This window comes from Gorilla gorilla, chromosome 14 (assembly GCF_029281585.2).
Source record: "Gorilla gorilla gorilla isolate KB3781 chromosome 14, NHGRI_mGorGor1-v2.1_pri, whole genome shotgun sequence".
Classification (NCBI taxonomy): domain Eukaryota; kingdom Metazoa; phylum Chordata; class Mammalia; order Primates; family Hominidae; genus Gorilla; species Gorilla gorilla.
This window is the reverse complement of record NC_073238.2, coordinates 115,560,918-115,579,756: the sequence shown is the minus strand read 5'-3', so window position 1 is coordinate 115,579,756 and position 18,839 is coordinate 115,560,918. Positions and strand designations below refer to the sequence as shown.

The 18,839-nt window shown below is 41.3% G+C and overlaps 1 long non-coding RNA gene across 1 annotated transcript; it reads left to right on the top strand.

The window, feature by feature from the left end:
* Nucleotides 1-8,724: 8,724 nt before the first annotated feature.
* LOC129526081 (uncharacterized) lies at nucleotides 8,725-17,390 on the top strand. Its single transcript, XR_008670690.1, has 4 exons — nucleotides 8,725-8,797; nucleotides 9,051-9,101; nucleotides 10,048-10,086; nucleotides 17,361-17,390. It is a non-coding gene; the product is annotated as an uncharacterized lncRNA (long non-coding RNA).
* Nucleotides 17,391-18,839: the final 1,449 nt, after the last annotated feature.

Here is an 18,839-nt window from a genome sequence, read left to right as displayed (position 1 = left end):
GAATTGCTTGAACCAGGGAGTCGGAGGTTGCAGTGAGCCAAGATCACACCAGCCTGGCGACAGAACAAGACTCCATCTCAAAAAATAAAATAAAATAAAATAAAATAAAATAAAATAAAATAAAATAAAATAAAATAAAATAAAAATAAACAAAATAAAATAAAAACTAGTTGGGCATGGCGGTGCATGTCTGTAGTCCCAACTACTCAGGAAACTGAGGTGGGAGGATCACTTGAGACCAGGAGGTCAAGGCCAAGATTATGCCACTGCACTCCAGCCTGGGTGACAGTGTGAGACCCTGCCTCAAAAATAAAATAAATAATATAGCAAAGCTATAGTTATCAAAATAGTATATACTGACACAGTCTAGTAGAACAGAATACAGAGTGCAGAAATACATTGAAATATACACAGTCAATCAATTTATGGCAAAGACACCAAGAGGATACAATAAGGTATCTCTTCGATAAATGGTGCTGGGAAAACTGATTTCCAAATGCAAAAGAATGAAACTGAACCCTTATATCATACACAAAAATCAAGCTGAAATAGATAAAAGACCTAAATATAAAACCAGAAACTATGGAAGAGAACATAGGAGAAAGTTTTCTAGATATTGGCCTTGACAGTGATTTTTTGGATATCACACCAAAAGCTTAGGCCACACAAGCAAAAATAAATAAATAAATAAATAAATGGGACTACATCGAACTAACAAGCTTCCACACAGCAAAGGAAATAATCAACAAAATTAAACAGCAGCCTACAAATTGGGGTAAAAATATTTGTAAAAGATATGTACAAGAAGTTAATATCCAAAATTCATAAAGAACTCATACAACTCAATAATGGGAAAACAAATAACTGAATTAAAAAATAGGTAACAGACCTGAATGGACATTTCTTCAAAGAAGACAGAAAAATTATCACTAGGTATATGAAATGGTCCTCATTATTATTTTATTTATGTATTTATTTATTTTGAGATGGAGTTTTGCTCTTGTTGCCCAGGCTACAGTGCAATGGCGTGATCTTGGCTCACTGCAACCTCCACCTCCCAGGTTCAAGCGATTCTTCTGCCTCAGCCTCCTGAGTAGCTGGGATTACAGGCACCTACCACGACGCCCAGCTAATTTTGTATTTTTAGTAGAAACGGTGTTTCACCATGTTGGCCAGGCTGGTCTTGAACTCCTGACCTCAGGTGATCCACCTGCCTCAGCCTCCCAAAGTGCTGGGATTACAGGCGTGAGCCACCACACCCGGCCCTCACTATTAATAATCATCAAGAAAATGCAAATCAAAACCACTATGAGATACAACAGTGGATGGCTATTTTCAAAAAGTCAAAAAAAAAAATGTTGGCAAAGGTGTGGGCAAAAGGGAGCTCTTGTACACTATTGGTGGGAATGCAGGTCGGTATAGTCATTATGGAAAACAATATGAGAGTTTCTAAACAAATTAAAAATAGAACTACCATATGGCCCAGCGATTCCTCTTCTGGGAATATACCCAAGGGAAATGAAATCACCACCTCATAAAGACATCATCTGCACTCCCACGTTCGCTGCAGCATTCTTCACAACAGCCAAGATACGGAAACAATGTAAGCATCCAGCAATGGAAAATGGATAAAGAACCTGTGCTACCTACATACGATGGAATATTATTCATCCCTAAAAAAGAACAAGGTTTTGCCATTTGCCACAACATGGATGAGGCTGAAGGACATTACTCTAATAGAAATAAGCCAGACTGAGAAAGAAAATATTGTATGATATCACGTAGAGTAAAAAAAAAAAAAAAAAAAAAATTCAAATATTCAGAGATAGACATAGAGGACAAAACAGTGGCTACCGGGGGCGGGGGAGGAAATGGGGAGATGTTACATCAGAGGATTCGAAACAGCAGATATGTCAGACGAGCAAGTCTAAGAAACCAATGTACAACACGAGTACTGTAGGTAACAAACTTATGCTGGAGATGGGACTCGTGCTAAATGAGTGGATTTTAGCTGCTTTTGCCACAAAAAAAAAAATAGAGTAACTATGTAAGAGGATGGAATACTAATTTGCTTCATGATAGTAACTGTTTTACTATCTATATGTATTGTATAATATGCTGTAGACCTTAAATATACATGATGAAATTTATTTTTTAAAAAAAGAAAAAGAAGAAAAGATCCACTTCTTTCATGTCGGCACCAACATATTTTCACAGGTCAACTACATCTGCTCCTACTTATGTATTTTGGGGAAAATGAATTTATATTTGTAAGTAGTTGCTTACAAATTCTAAGAGTAAAATAGCCACAGGCTGGCCCAGCACCTCCGTGCATCTGGCTGGACTGGGACACCCAGCAACAGGGTGGGCAGAAGAAAGCAACAGAGATAAGCTGAAGCCCAGCTCTGCACAGCACGGGCAGCTGGGGCTGTTTGGAAACAGCAGAGAAAGACAGGAACTCCCAGGAGGAGGCCATGTCTTCTCCCTTTGCTTTCTATCACATCCTGGTCTTGATTACAAAACATGATACGTATGTGGACAAATTTCCATTACACAACTCCAATAGTTACGAGCATTACACAAACAACAACAAAAAGCCATATGTCATGACTATTATTGCTATGTGCCAGCGTACCTATTCCTCTCTGGCGTGTCTGTCTCGTCCCCCCGCCATCCTCATCTTCCCATATGCACATTTTCACCATGGACCCTAGATTTCACTGTGGGACTGAGGGCCTATATAGAGTGAGCACAGAAGCAGAAATCAGATTTGTCCTATTTTTGTTTTTCCCTTAAGAATCAAAGGTTTTAAGCACTGACTTTTGTTCCACATGAGGTTCTGCAGGTACCCAAGTGCATGAAACACAGTTCATTCCCTCAACTAATACATACTAGTCAGGGGACTGCTAGGGCTGAAATGTGTCACCCCCAAAATTTGCGTGTTGAAGTCCTTAATTACAGTAACTCAGAACATCACCATGTGTGGAGACAGGGTCTTTAGAGAGAGAATTGAGGCAAAATGAGGTCACTGGGGTAGATCCTAATCCAACAGGACTGACATCCTTCTAAGAAGAGATTACGACACAGAAACACACAGAGGGAGGACCACGTGAACACACAGAAGATGGTCATCCACAAGCCAAGAAGAAAACAACCCTGCTGATACCTGGATCTTGGACTTCAGGCCTCCAGAATTATGAGAAAATAAATTTCTGTTGTTGAAGCCACCCAGTTTCAGGTACTTTGTTATAACACACTTAGCAAACTGATACAGATGCACTCAGTCCTGTGAAGTGACCTCTGCAGATCTCAAGGAAGAGGCTGCAGAGGTCACTTTATAGGACTGAATCCTTCTGCATTCCTTTCCTATGGCACTATAACAAAGCACCACAAATTAGGTGGCTTGCAGCAATGGAAACTCATTCTCTTACTCAGAGTGCTGGAAGTCAAAGATCCAGGTGTCGTCAGGGCAATGCCTCCTCTGGGACTGAATAGGATGCATCCTTGACTCTCCCAGCTTCTGAGGGTGGCCGGCAACTCTTAGCAATCCTTGGCTGGCAGCTGCATCACTCCAATCCCTGCCTTCGCCATCCCCTTGCCTTTTCCCTGTGTGTCTCTGTCTTTATGGGGCTATCTTCTTTTAAGGACACTAGTCGTATTAAAGCAGGGTCCACCCTACGATGAGTATGACTTCATCATAACTCATTACATCTGGAACCACCCTATTTCCAGATGAAGTCACATTCTGAGGTACTGGGGGTTAAGGGCTTTAGCATATCTTTTAGGGGGACACAATTCAACCCATATCAGCTTATTGTAAACATACCCAGTGAGCTGAGGTAGAAAGAGAAACTGCCCCATCAGCAGGACAGTCACCTTAGGCTCAAGTTTTCCTGACTGTCAAAGACACGACAGAAGTCACAGGCAAATGAGAAAATGTTTCAGCGTCCCCTGAGGCTTCACAGACTTGGAACCCATGTCGCACTGAGTTGCTCTCCATTTGCCTTCCATGACGAGACTATAACCAGGGTAATTTCACTTCACCCTGAGTTTGGAGTGACTCTCTTGGGCAAAGGAAGTGGCTCCACTTCAGGAGTGACTGGGCCACATGGCCCAGTGTGGCCAGGAGAACAGTTGGCACTGCCCATTTAATGCAGAGTACCTGCGTTGAAACAAAAAGTTAACTAGACCCACTTCAAAAGGTGTTTTTATAAGTGATCTGCACTAAATAATTATAATTGCTAAATGTATGTCTCATTTAACTATCAGAAATTTTTGCCCAGAGGCTGAGGAAGGAAAATGGTGTGATCTGCCAAAATTTACACTCCTAGAAATACTGTTCCTGTATATATGCTTAAAGAGCTTTAAGAAATGAGGAAACCTAAACTCATACACTGAAATGCACGAAAGAGAAGTCTTTGTCTTTGCAATAAGCTGCATTAAAAACTAGAATGATATATAATCGCATCTTCAGTCACCAAATTAATGCCAATTATTTGTATCCAATCCCCCTCCTATTCAAGATAACTACAGAATCCACTTTGGGTGCTTGGAGCCCAAACATCAGCAGCCATGGTATTGGCCATTGGATGGTGACTCCACACATGGTTAATTAGGATTTAGGGAATAGAGAAAAGAACAGTTGCGCCCACCCAGTCGTTAAATGGTGACTGCCTCACGCACAACCCCGTTCCAGCAGCACTTGCCCCTCTGATGCAGATGGGTCAGTCTCAGGACCTGCATTGACAACTAGCTGGTGCTTGCCTGCCATAGTCCCAAAAATCAGAATCTCAAGAGACCAAAATCCATGTCCCTGAGGCAGGCTCTGTGGGTTGCCTTTCTTGAGAGTTCCAAACGGACGTAGCATGTGGTCAGAATCAAATTATTACTATAATATTTTACAATTATCTCCAGGGTCAATTTGTTGCCTAGAGCATTTAAGCATTTATGGACTCAATGAGTGTTTATGGGGTGCCTATTATTTTTCAGGGACAGGCATTTGTAAGTTTCTCCATTCATCCTTTCTGAGTGCCAGGCACTGTGATCTGTGCTGGGCATAAAGTGGAGGATCAAAGCCGTGGCTGTTGTACTGTTTTCCTGCTACTGATTTTTGTGAGGAAAATACCCAAACACTCCTGGCCTCCACCCTACCACTAGCTCCTCCTCATGCAGGTCGAATGACTTACCTGGTTGGTTTGGTTCAAATTCTCCATTGTATGAAGCTAAACTATTAAAGATTCTCATCAAGCCAGGCACGGTAGCTCACGCCTATAATCCCAGCACTTTGGGAGGCTGAGGTGGGTGGATCACCTGAGGTCAGGAGTTCGAGATCAGCCTGGCCAATATGGCGAAACCCCATCTCTACTAAAAGTACAAAAATTAGCCAGGCGTGGTGGTGCATGCCTGTAGTCCCAGTTACTTGGGAGGCTGAGGCAGGAGAATCACTTCAACTGGGGAGGCAGAGGCTACAGTGAGTCGAGATTGCGCCATTACACTCCAGCCTGGGTAACAAAAAAGATTCTCATTAGAGGAGGGCGGAATCTGCCCCCTTTCTCTTCTTCACTGGACTCATGGAAACAGCCATCTACCTAAGTATGGGCACCTGCAGACTCTGCTTGCTCCCAGAAGCCTCTTCCAAAGTGTACTGAGGAGGAAAAAGGCACCCTACCCATGTGGGCTCACACATGTCCAATACCTTCCAGTCCCCCTGCCCACGGGAAGTGAAAGAGTGACTGGGACAGAGACATACTGTGAGGCTGGATCAGCACTTGGGAGGTCTTGGTAGTCTCCACTCTGCCTGCCCTGAGGGCACAGCAGCAGGGAAAGCCATTCTGCCAAGAGAAAATAATGAAGCACTCATGACAGAGGGAGAAAAAGAAGCCAAGAGATGGGCAGAACAGTCCTTGGGTTTTTATCAAATTCCCAGCTTTTTTTAATGATCACCAGTGACAAGGGTGATCCTTCCATTTTCTCACTGGTGCCTCTTTTTATCTTATTTTCCAGCCAATCAAAAACACATGGAGAAGAGGATGTTGGTGTCTCCCAACATGTGCACGCACGCACACAGTCTGAATAGAGGCAACCATCTGCCCCGCCCCCTCTCCCATTCCCCCATCCACCCATTGGGTGTGAGCTTCCCTGGCAAGGCCTCTGCACCTTCCATGATAATGTCACTCAGGATTTATAATGATGAAGGTGACAGAATAACTCCAAGTTCCTTGATGAATCCTGGCACCATTGTAGCTTCTTATTTATCTTGTGTCTTGGGTTAGATAGAAATGTATGTTTTGATTATTCCCTGATAATTCATTCCATAATAGCAATAATTAAAACTTCACAGTTACAGCTATTCCCTTCTTCAGCTTTTCACAGCTTAAAAAAAGTTTGCATCTTTTGAGGATTTCAGGCAAATATGGTACAAAAACGATAAAATACGGTCCTCATCTCACAACAACTTGGGATGCTGAAAAAGAGGAAGAGGAGAGGTTGAAACAGTAGGGCAAAGAAGAAACTAAAATTTAGGAGACTGCAGAATCACAGATAAAATCTGTGGCCCTCCTTTCAGTGTTTTTACTATAGGTATAATCAAACTCTTTAGCGGACTGCTCAGTATATGATGTGTATAATTTCAGAGTGCTCTCTGACCAAATCTCTCTTTTACATTGGGAGAAATGGTGTGTTGGTGTTGATCTAGCTCTTGGAAGCATCTTGGACTCAACCTGACAGGTCACTACCCCTTTGTGTTCCCTCCTCACTTGTCAACTCTGGGTACCAGACTGTGGTCACATTAATGCTCTTCCAAGTGACTCATTTGAAGAACATATAATGTATTTAGCGCTCTCTTAGCTCTAAAAAGATATGAATTGCCAAGACCTCACCATGACGATCCTGGTTTTCATGATCATCTAAAGTATTAGGAAAATTCCTTGATGAAGTCAGTTGAATGTGTCAAATTAAAAAGCAGTAGAGACATGCAGACAAGGACACCTGGTGTGTCATTAACTGTCCTCACCTATTCACAGTCATATTTGCCAGCCCACCCTGTTCCACATGCAGATGCATGCATGCATGCACACGCACACACACAACACACATAGGCACATACACAACCACCCTGGCCCCCTAAGACTGAACCAGAGGCTAGGCAATAGATCGAGGCTGGGCCAGGGTCCCTTCTCTGGAACTTGGAATTGAGGAAGTGAAAGACTGACTGGGACAGTGACACACTGTGAGGCTGGATCAGCACTTGGGAGGCCTTGGTCACCTCTGCTGTGCCTGCCCTGAGGGCAGAGCAGTGGGGAAAGCCATTCTGCCAATAGAAAAGAACGAAGCACTCACCACAGAGGGAAAGAGAAGCCGAGAGAGGAGCAGAATATTCTTGGGGTTTTTATCAAATTCCCAGTTTCTTTAGTGATCATTTCTGAATCCCAGTGCCATCCATGCCCTTAAATTGCATGAAACACACCTACCTGTGTCCCTAATAATTAACTTGTTTTTTGTTACTTATAACCAAAAGAGATGGATACGGTGCAGAGCCACTGTAAAAAGTCGCTGGGTGCCCAAGTTGTAGCAAAAGTCACAGTGAACAAAAACGCCTTGCATATATCTGATATCACTCTCCCTTGTTAATTCCCTTGGACATATGAATAGTGCCTGTACGCTACTCATTTTCTGTCATCAAAGACATTCTCCAACCCCTAATCTAGAGCCCTGAACCCCTTCTGGGAGACAGAGCTGGTTGACAATGCTTGGATGTGCCGAGTCTGTGCAATTGCCATGAAAATAATGGACCAGTACCATGCAACTCAGATTACAAAACAAGAGGTTAAGTGTGTCCAGCCCAGATCATCAAAATGCAATGGCAATTATTTATATCAGTCACAAGCGGCTCCACTTAACAGCTATTTGGAGAAAAAAAATGGAGGGAAGTAGGGAGAGCATTCTTGCTACTGCATCGAAAAGCATGAAAATGATCATTTGGATAACGTAGCTGCTGTCTTAAACACTAATATGCCCACAATGAAAGTGGAGGTCAAAATAACGGCACCGACAAACAGTGCAAACATGTCTCAAGAAGCACACCCAGGGTTTCATTTTCTGACTTACTTAAAAGGCTCACAGGTTGCAAGCATCGTTCTTTTCTCATTTCCAAAGCCTAGGTTTGTCATGCCTGTTCAGGGCCAGTGTGACCGAGCTGGGTCTCCACTGCCCTCCTTTAAAGTATGCATAAAACAGAGGTGCCCAGAGCTGTCCCTGAGTACCAGACCCAGCTGCCACAGCTCTGGAATGCAAGCCACTTCGGCTGGGAGTGATGAAAGCCCAGGATCAGGCATCTCCACCGCTTTGATTTGCAAGAACAGCTTGACATCCATAGCAACATGGTTAACGTGAAAAACACAAGATAAAAACATTCCATTTAATTAAAAGCCCACAGTTCAATGGTAGTATAATTATTACAAGTGCATTTTATGGCTGTCTGCATTCATTTTGGGTACATAAATTAATATGCAAATTACCAGCCCCTCTCGTGTTCTTAAGAAGTCCCCCCATCAATCTTTTTTCCAACATGTCAATTGGATAAAGCATGGCTTTTTAAATGCAAAATAAAATTCACATTTATGGTCCTTCTGTAATCTCCCTGTGCTGGCATGCTTTGTTTTAGATGAAGAGTGTTTAATTAACAGAGTTCACCTCTCTCTGAGGGCCTTCAGGACAACAGAGAGGCCAAGACACTTCTATGGTCTTCGGGCTAGTCAGGATTAGAGACGATTTTCCATCTCAAGGACCACCTATCAAGGTATTTGTGATTCTCCACTCAGCCCATCAAGGACCTTGTTATGGGAAAATATTGTTCTGATTTACAAAAAAGCAAATTCCTAATTGTAGACAGATGAACTTAATATTATTCACCAGGGAAATGCTATAACGAATTACTTAACAGATGGTTTGTGGGTATTTAGAAAACATTTTGCACACAGGCAGCGGACTCTAAGAAACGGTATGGGAAAGAACAAGATGGGCTCATCAGACCTCATTTCCTTCTTTGATAGAGTTGCTCAACTGGTTCATAGGAGGATCGCATAAGTACAACGTCTCCTACTGTAAGTAAATCTTTTGGAAAAATCTTTCATAACTCCCTAATAGATGTATACAGCAGATGAATCCACTATTGGAGCAGACACACCTGCAGTGTATTCAAGCATCAGGACTTGAATGTGGGACTCTGAGGTCTTCTCTAGAGCCCCAAACTTGGTGCTATTCTGTCAACACCTCTAGTGTTAGCCTGAATAAAGCCAGAGAAAATATGCTTGAATAATTCACAAGGGTCTCAAAGCTAGAAAGGACAACTAGTATACTTTTTGTCAGAATTAAAACTCCTGAAATACAGACATCTCAAGACACTGAGCCAGTCTGATGAAAAAAAAATCCACTTTCCAAGGACAGGATCAACTTAACAGTTTATTTTTAAAAGTAAGTTTTAGTTGCCTGTGAGTCCAATAGTGCCCATTAGCTTGACATGGATGCCTACATGATGATAACAGGTTTCATCAAAATAACAATTCTATAATATAAGCAAAATGAAGGCAAGGATTTTGTCTTATTTGCTGCTGATGCCAAGCACAGTACCTAATACATCCTAGGTGCTCAAGGAATATTTATTGTATCAATAGCATAACATATTTTCCATCCATCTTTTTTAGTTATAAATGAAATTTGCATGGATTGTAAAAAATTTGGGAAGTGCAGAAAAGCACAGTTACCCTTAATCCTGAAATGATCTACATTAATATCTTAGCATATTTCCAAGTCTTTTATCTATGCACTTTTCACATGGTGAATTTATTTATATTATAAAAAAATATTTTCTATGCTATTAAAATCTTTATAAATGCAATTTATATAACTATGTAACAGTTGACTTTGTCTATGTAACTTGGTTCCTTTAGCTGACAATGTATTGTTGACTATTTATGCTGCTTCCAAATGTTTTAAATATTTAAACTGCTGTGATGAGTATCACTGTGCAAAGCTTTCTCTATATTTCAGAATGAGTAAGAACTTTCTGGCAGCTGGATATGTCCCAAGGTAAAGTGAGTTCTCAATGAAAATTGCCAAGGCAATTGCCCTTCCTAAAATACAGTGCCTGTCAGGGAAATGTCAGAGAAGATAGTTAATTTTGGTGAAACATGAACTTGGGAGCCACACATTTCTGCCTGATTTTTGGCTCTGCCGTGTACCTGCTCTGTAACAGATTGGGCAAGTTTTCTTGCAGTCAGAGCTATTTTCTGTTCTGCAAAATAGTAGTAACATGGACTTTGCTGGGTTGCTGTAAGGGAAAAAGGAAACTATTGCCTAGTAGCTCTTGATGTAATAATTTAGCACAAGGTGATGATTGTGACTGAGCACATACTGATGGTTGACATTGCTGCTTCTGCTACCAGCATTACATGATTTGCAGGTGGATTCATTCTATTTCAATTTGGAGAGGCTTGACCCTACAGAGGCCACTAGCAGGGATGCTGAGTGAGATTGTGCAGGCAGGACCAGTTACAGAATTTGCAGGGCCCAGTGCAGAATGAAGATGCAGGTCTTCTTGTTCAAAGTTATTAAGATTTTCAAGACATCACCAGCAGAGCATAAAACCTAAGTACAGGGGCCCTGTGGGATTGCACAGGTCACACATGCATGAAGCTGGCCCTGTGTAGAAGCTGTATGCAGTCAGCTCTGGGGCATGCAGCAGCTCCGATGGGCTCCTTACTCTGGGAGGCTGCTATCCACAGTGAAGGAGGAGCTCAGTGACTCTACCCTATTATTATTATTATTATTATTATTACTACTACTATTAATTGAGACAGAATCTCACTCTATCACCTAGGCTGGAATGCAGTGACACGACCTTGGCTCACTGCAACCTCCTTCTCCTGGGTTCAAGCAATTCTTCTGCCTCAGCCTCCCAAGCAGCTGAGATTACAAGCATGTGCCACCACACCCGGCTAATTTTTGTACTTTTAGTAGAGATGGGGTTTCACCATGTTGGCCACACTGGTCTTGAACTCCTGACCTCAGGTGATCCACCTGCCTTGGCCTCCCAAAATGCTGAGATTACAGGCGTGAGCCACTGCGCCCATTGTGTTATTGTGAATGTGGACGTGGCTATCCAAGCCTCAACTGGCTCTTGGCAGAATCCTGTAACTTGGCCTCCCAGAACACATACTCACTCACTGTTGGGCAGAAAGTTCTTCCAAGTCAGCTGAACAATCAGAAAGGCTAAGAACAAACTCATGGGGAGGTGGGGAGATGAGAACTACAAAAAAAGGCCACCTCTGACTTAATGGCATTTGAAAACTTCTAAAGTCATCCTGAACTATGCCTCTCCTGACAGTCTCCTACTACCTTCAATGGTACAGTGTTGTGAGTCCTAAAATTTTCCAGAAAGTTCCAAAATAGTTTTAGAAATCTATTTGTTTCAGTCTGTTCAGGCTGCTACAACAAACTCCCATAGACTGGGTAGTTTATAAACAACAAAAATTTATTTCTCACTGTTCTGAAGGCTGAAAAGTCCTAGATCAAAGCACTGGCAGATTCACTGTCTGATGGGAGCCCATCTTCTCACTGTAACCTCACATGATGGCAGGGGACAACTCTTTCATCCCTTATGAGGGCACTAATGCCATTCATGGGGGCTCCACCTTCATGATCTAAGTACTCCACTTCCTACTCCATAACCGTGGGGATTAAGATTTCAGTATGAATTTTAATGGGACTCAAACATTCAGTCTATAGCAATTTTCCTATAATTGCTAATAACTTCCATTCAGTCAAGAAATCAGAGGGGACCAGTACTGTGGCACACACTTGTAGTCCCAGCTATTTGGGAGACTGAGGCAGAAGGAACCCTTGAGCCCAGGTACTTTGAGACCAGGCTGGGCAACATAGTGAGACCTCATCTCTAAAAACAACTGAAAAATAAAACATAAAAAGGAAAATTAATAAACCAGAGGAGCTCTCTCTAAAATATAAATCAATGTTGTTGGGATTATGTAACAATAGGTGGTTACTAACATCCAGCAGTTGTTATAAGAAGAATGGCTAATTATCAACATTTATAGCTCTTTCTACATTTCAGAAAAATTACAATACCCTTATATTTTCTTATTCTAAGACTTTATTTTCCAAGTTTTTCCCCGTGTTCAATGTTTCTTTCTAAAGAGTCTACTTACAAGTATTGCTTCATCTATCAAGTGATTCAGACTCAAACTGGATCCATAATTCCATGCAGGGCCCCTGCCTTGCCACAATCCTTTTTCCGATCCTTCTTCTAACCTGGGTCTTAATGTAACTCTGTCCCCCTGAGGTAAGCTGAAAAATAGTCCCCAAAGGTGCTCACATTCCAATCCCTGAAACCTTTGAATATTACCTTATATGACAAAAGAGACTTTGCAGGCATGATTAAGTTAAGGACCTTGGGTGGGGAGTTTATCCTGAATTAGCCAAGTGGGCCCTAAATGTAATCACAAAGGCCTTTTAAAAGTGAGGTAGGTCAAAGGAAGGTCAAAGGAGAGGTCAGAGATATGACAGCAGAACATGAGGTCAGAGTGATTTGAGGAAGGGGCCACAAGCCAAGGAATGTAGGTGGCCTCCAGAAGTGGGAAAAAGCAAGGAAACAGATGTTTTTCTAAACCCTCCAGAGGGAACCAGCTGACTGACCACCAGTGATCTGGGCTTAGACCCCTGGCCTCCAAAACTGTATGAGGATAAATCTGTGTTGTTTTACAACACTAGTTTTGTAGTGATTGTTACAGCAGCAATAGGAAACCCTTTGACTATGCATTACCTTTTTCCTAGAAAACCTTTTCTTCATCACCCACCTCCTCTCACCTCCTTCTTTCATCCAACCTCATGAACAAATTACTTCTATAGGGAAAAGGAATTCTCAAACATCTTTTTAAATAAGTTTTTGTTGTAATTTTTAAAGCATGTACAAACATTGAACAAGTAAAAACTCCTGTGCATATAGCTCTTAGACAGCTCTACCACCAAAATAAGGTTACAAAATAAATACAAATGAAACTACAACCCCAATACAATTTTTCAAAAATCATTGCTGTGATGGATGGTATTTACTGAGAGCAAATCACTAACACTGTGGTTCATAGAAGAAAGATATATATATACATCCCTTTTGATTTTGCTGATTATTGACTTGCTTCTTGTGACTTTAAGCAAGACAGATCATCACTGAAGCTCTCACTGTTATCTCTGTTATTTTTCCTTTCTAACACTAAACTAAAATTGAGCCCTGAACCATTTTATCTATAGGCCATGCAATGTAATAGTATATCCCAGAACAAAATATTGTCATCTTCCACGTGTTCATTTAAAGAAAAAAAAATCATAATTTCATATTTAACACTACAATTGCTAATAATTACAAAAACTTATGTACGCATTCAGGTTCAGAATAATATCAATCAATACGTTCATGTGTTGGTTCTTTTGTGTTGAGCAGCCACATCCCATATGTTACTTCATTCGGCCTCCACTTTCTCCACAATCAAACTGCTATGAATAACTTTTTCATCCAGTGTCCTAGAATGTTTTTTTTTGCTTCCAGTTATCACAAATATGAAAGTAAATAGAAGTGCAAATGCAGACCTGAAATTGCCCAGCAGCACCCAGTTAAGAGATACTCATCTGTCACCCAGCATATTCTTCAGCAAATTTTTCTTTAGCTTGCCATCAAATGAAAATGGTAAAGTCTCATAAAACTCATGGGCCCTAGAGAGTTTAACCATAGCCCACAGAGACAAGAAAAGCCAATCTGGGAAATTTTAGTCTAGCCTTTGCTGATTTCTCTACCCTTTCTTTTCTCTACTTCAGTCACTATAATTAATTTGTTTCCATAAATTTCCTTTTCTTCCCTAAGGTGGTCCAATCTGTTTTACTTCCCTCTCTCTTGTCTGATAGCAAATCCCACAGCTGCTAATCTGCCACCTAGGAATCCTTTCCTCCTTTTCTCTAGTGGAGCCCAGGCCACCGGGATGAGTGGATGCGTTTAATAAGCCAAGAGCTGCCTCCGGGAGGCGCCATTCTCATTTTCTCGCTCAGGAAATGCGCTGATGCTATTTCCTTTTTTCACAGTGCTCCCTCCACTCCACTTCCATTGCTTCCAGGGCCTTTGAATGACTTACACCACATTATTGCCTAATTGTGTTGACCTAAATATACTGACTCCTTGTCAGGGGACATCTACTTTGACATGTTCTCATGTCAGTCTCGTGTCAGTGAACATCTGCTGGTCTTTCCTTACCTACTGCATGACCTGGAATATCTCCTGAGAGAATCTATAGCCGTAAAGCAGCAGCAACAGGTACAGTGTACCTGGGGCCTCAGCCTCAGTGCAGTAAGCTCTGTCTCCCAATACTGGGTACAAGTCGTACTAGGTTGTGATCATTTGCACACAACGAATGTGACTGCTCATGCAGTTGTTTCAGAAAATAACTTTTTGGCCTCTTGGACAAGTATACTGTTGCGCATTTCAGCACCTGAACAAAACTACTCAATGCTAAACACTCAGAAGCAAAATAAATATTCAGCTCACTTCATGTCGAAGAAACTCCAGCCTGAATTCATGCACCCCACTCTTGGGATAGACGGCGTTACTGTTCCCAATTCTTCACGCCTCCCTGTGGACACAAGCTTTGTCTTGTGACTCTGCACTTCCTTCTACTGGAGGGAGAGTTTATTCCCTATCCCATGAAACACAAATTTGACCATAGGATTCATGTTGGCCAATGGAATGTGGGTGACAGTGATGGTGTGTAAGTTCTGAGCCACGGCCTTGAGAGACATTGCATGCTTCCACTAACTCTTCTGGAAGCTTCCAACTTCTGCCATGAAGGGAATATGCCCCAGCTAGCCCACTTCTCCAGGAGACTGAGAAATGTGAGACCTGCCAAGCCCACCAGAACCCAGTTTAAATCAACTAAACCCCATCTGTTATGGGATGAATTATTTCCCCCACCAAAATTTATATGTTGAAGCCTTAAGCCCCAGTACCTCAGAATGTGACTATTTGGAGACAGAACCTTTAAAGGGGCAATTAAAATAAAACAATGTCATATGTGTGGACCTTGGTGCAATAGGACTGGTATCCTCACAAGAAGAGGAAATTAGGACACAGACATATCTGTGCACAGAGACCATCTGAAGACACATCAAGGGGCCACCATCTGCAAGCCAAGGAGGAAGGCCTCAAAAGAAACCAAGCCTCCGACACCTTGATCTTGGGCTTCTAACTTCCAGAACGATGAGAAAATAATTTTTTTATTTAAGCTACCCAGTCTGTGGTATTTTGTCATGATAGCCCTACCAAACGAGTACACCATCCAACCACAGTGTAATGAAAAAGTGTAGATGATTATTGTTGCAGCCATTGAGTTTTGGAATGGTATGTTACCCAGTTATCATTGTGGCGACAGCTAACCATTACATGAATTTCCACTCTTCATCCACATTGTGGTCCTTGTAGTTACAATACAAATGTTTTGTTTATACAACACAAAGCCAAAAGTTCCTGGAAGGCAAGAACCATCTTTCATTTGGCTTTGTGCCCCTTTGTCTGGAATGATGCCCATCACAGACCAGGTACTCAGTGAATGATGGTGGAATGAATGAATGAGTGAGGACTAAGGGTGTACACAATTAAATGGATGCTGCTCCTAGCTTTGAAAAAAATGGAGGAAACATGACAGATGAATGGTTTTGAAGGAAATTCAAGGGTAAAACTTGGAATATGTTTTACTGTCTATGTGCAAAGAATAATGGGGGGGGGTTGTTTTTTGGGTTTTCCCCTCTCTTACCATGAAATTGCACATCCAAATCTGTTTTTCTTTAGTCCAATACTACCTAAGGAGCAATTAACCATTTATCAGGCAGCAACAGGAGCAAAAGTCCATGAAATGCAAGCTCATGACCCCTCTGAGACCTTGGTCTGTAGCAGACATCATAAAGGAGTCTAAGGCACTCTCCATCAACCAGGCGCTACATGATGTCAAGAGTGTATTTCTGTGAGAAGGGAAAATGAATTGATGACACTGAATGTTCACTGAGGCCATGCATATGACTGCTGTCTTTTAAAAATCAAGACTGGCTGGGCGCAGTGCCTCACGCCTGTAATCCCAACACTTTGGGAGGCCCAGACAGGCGGATCACCTGATCTTAGGAGTTCAAGACCAGCCTGGCCAACATGGCAAAACCCTGTCTCTACTAAAAATACAAAAATTAGCCAGGCATGGTGGCACATGCCTGTAGTCCCAACTATTCAGGAGGCTGAGGCACAAGAATCACTTGAATCCGGGAGTTGGAGGTTGCAGTGAGCTGAGACTGTGCCACTGCACTCCAGCCCAGGCAACAGAGTGAGACCGAGTCTCAAAAAAAAAAAAAAAATCAAGACTGAGTCCCTCTTAGTTCAATAGTCTCAAAATGGTTTCATAAGCTCCATAGTAATCCTCCTGGAAATGGTTTTGTAGCAGTAATAAACTCACAATTATGTGTGCTGATGATCGAAGAGAACAGACTAATAGATAATACAATAGTAGTTTATAGTTTATAGTTGGCAGGCAGTTTGGCATAGTGGAAAGTATACAAAATTAAAACAGGTCTCCCGTCACTTATTAGCTGTGTGACCTCAAAAAAGTTATTTCACCTCTCTGAGATTTAATTCCACATCTAAATGAGCATAGTAATGCCCATGTCCTAGCAGTCATGTTATCTGGTATTGTACTTGGGGCTTAGTAGGCACTTAATAAATCAAAGGTTTTATTATTATCACTGCTATCATTATTTGGCTTGCTACATAAACAGAATTACTTAGCTCAATACATTTAATGTCCATTTTCCTACCAAACTAAAACCTCCTCGATGTTAGGGATCATTACTTATTCAGTACATTTTTATTGGTGAGAGAATTTTTATTGGACATACTCAAACTCCTGCACTGTCCACAGAAAACAAGCTGCTATCATCACTGGAGATAACCAATTATGCAGACAACTCACTCACAGAGAGAATTTCTTCTGATGGTAGCAATGAAAACTTTGCTAATGAAAAAGCTAATTTTATGGAATGCATCCAAGAGGGACATTCTAGAAGCATTGGGTAATTAATTCATTTGAAATTTAAAATGAGTTATTTATTGACTTCAGCTAGATAGCTTTGTCTTTTTATTTCTGAGCTGTTGGTTCCCTGTTCACGGTCTGATTCAGGCTGCATGACGGTATCTCCCTGGCTTGCAATGTTCTCATGTTAAAACCAAATGCTGGGATTAAACTTACATTTTTCCATTTCCTTTATGGCAGACAATAGCAACATACCTTCCACTCCCACCAAGGTTGTCTAACAAGACTTCATAACAGGATGAATCTAAAACTTGTATTTAACACAGGTAATGGCAATAATTGAATGTTTGGAAAGAGTATTAAGGGTTTAGTCAACTGTTCCCTACCTTCAAATTTGTGCTTATGACTTTTCTTTCCTCCTTCTTTTTTTTTTTTTTTTTTTTTTTTAGAGACAAGGTCTTTCTCTGTCACCTAGGCTGGTGTGCAATATCATGAACATGGCTCACTGCAGCACTGACCTTGGGCCCAAGCAATCCTCCCATCTCAGCCTCCTGCGTGTTGGGACTACAGGTGCATGCCACCATGCCCAGCTAATTTTTTAAATTTTTTTGTGGAGACGAAGTCTTACCATGTTGCCCAGGCTGCTCTTGACCTCCTGGGCTCAAACGATCCTCCCACCTCAGCCTCCCAAAGTGCTGGGATTACATGCATGAGCCACCGCCCCCAACCCGTACTTACAACTTCTTAAGATATGGAGAAGTTGTGGGGGGAATCCTGCTAACCCCTTCAGTGTCAGGTATTGTCCTAATCTATTATCTGAAAAATAATCTAAGTTCACTTTATTTCCTACCACCAAATTGAGGTAGAATATTGAGAAGTTAGCAATATTCTGTATAATAGTGCTTTGTTTTCTAATTTATTTGTGTTTCTTTTTTGGAGGCATTGCAGTTTTTAATTACTTCATGTTATTTTAAAATTTTGTAAGTAACACACGCTTATTACCTTCCCAAAATACAGAAATACTTAAAGAACGAATAAAGATCACCCCAATCCACAACCTAGAGTATTAACTGCAGTCGATATTTCAGTCTGTAACCTTCATATACAAAAATTGATTTTTACAAAAATAGAGTCATAACTGCATGCTGTTTTGTAACCTGCTTTTCTACCCTTAGAAACTTACTGTAGATATCTCTCATGCCAATAAATATAGATCTATGTCATCATTTTCAACAGCTTTATAGTATCCCATGGTAGAGACCAGAGATTGACAAACTACTTAGCAAACTAGTCCCAGGGGCCAAATCCAGCCCACTGCCTGTTTTTGTATAACCCACAAGCTACACATGGTTTTTACATGTTTAAATCCTTACTTTTAAATTATTATATTAGTGCCTACATATATCTTCAATTTTGCCTCCTGACCCCATATATTTTGATCCCGTCCTTTAAGAAAAAGGGCTGACCCCTGTTATAGATATATCATAATTTGCTTAATTCATCCCAGATTGATGGAAACGTTGGCATTTATAAGATTTATCTGGGATAAACACCAGTGCAGTGAACAACCTATGTACGGCTTTTATCGCTGGACCAAAGTTTCCCTTAGGATAAAGTCCTATTACTGGAATTGCTGGAGCAAAGTAGCCTCTTTGTTAAGATTTGGAAACATAACTACCTCATCGTTCTCCAAAAAGTTGGCCAGTGCAGGCTCTCATC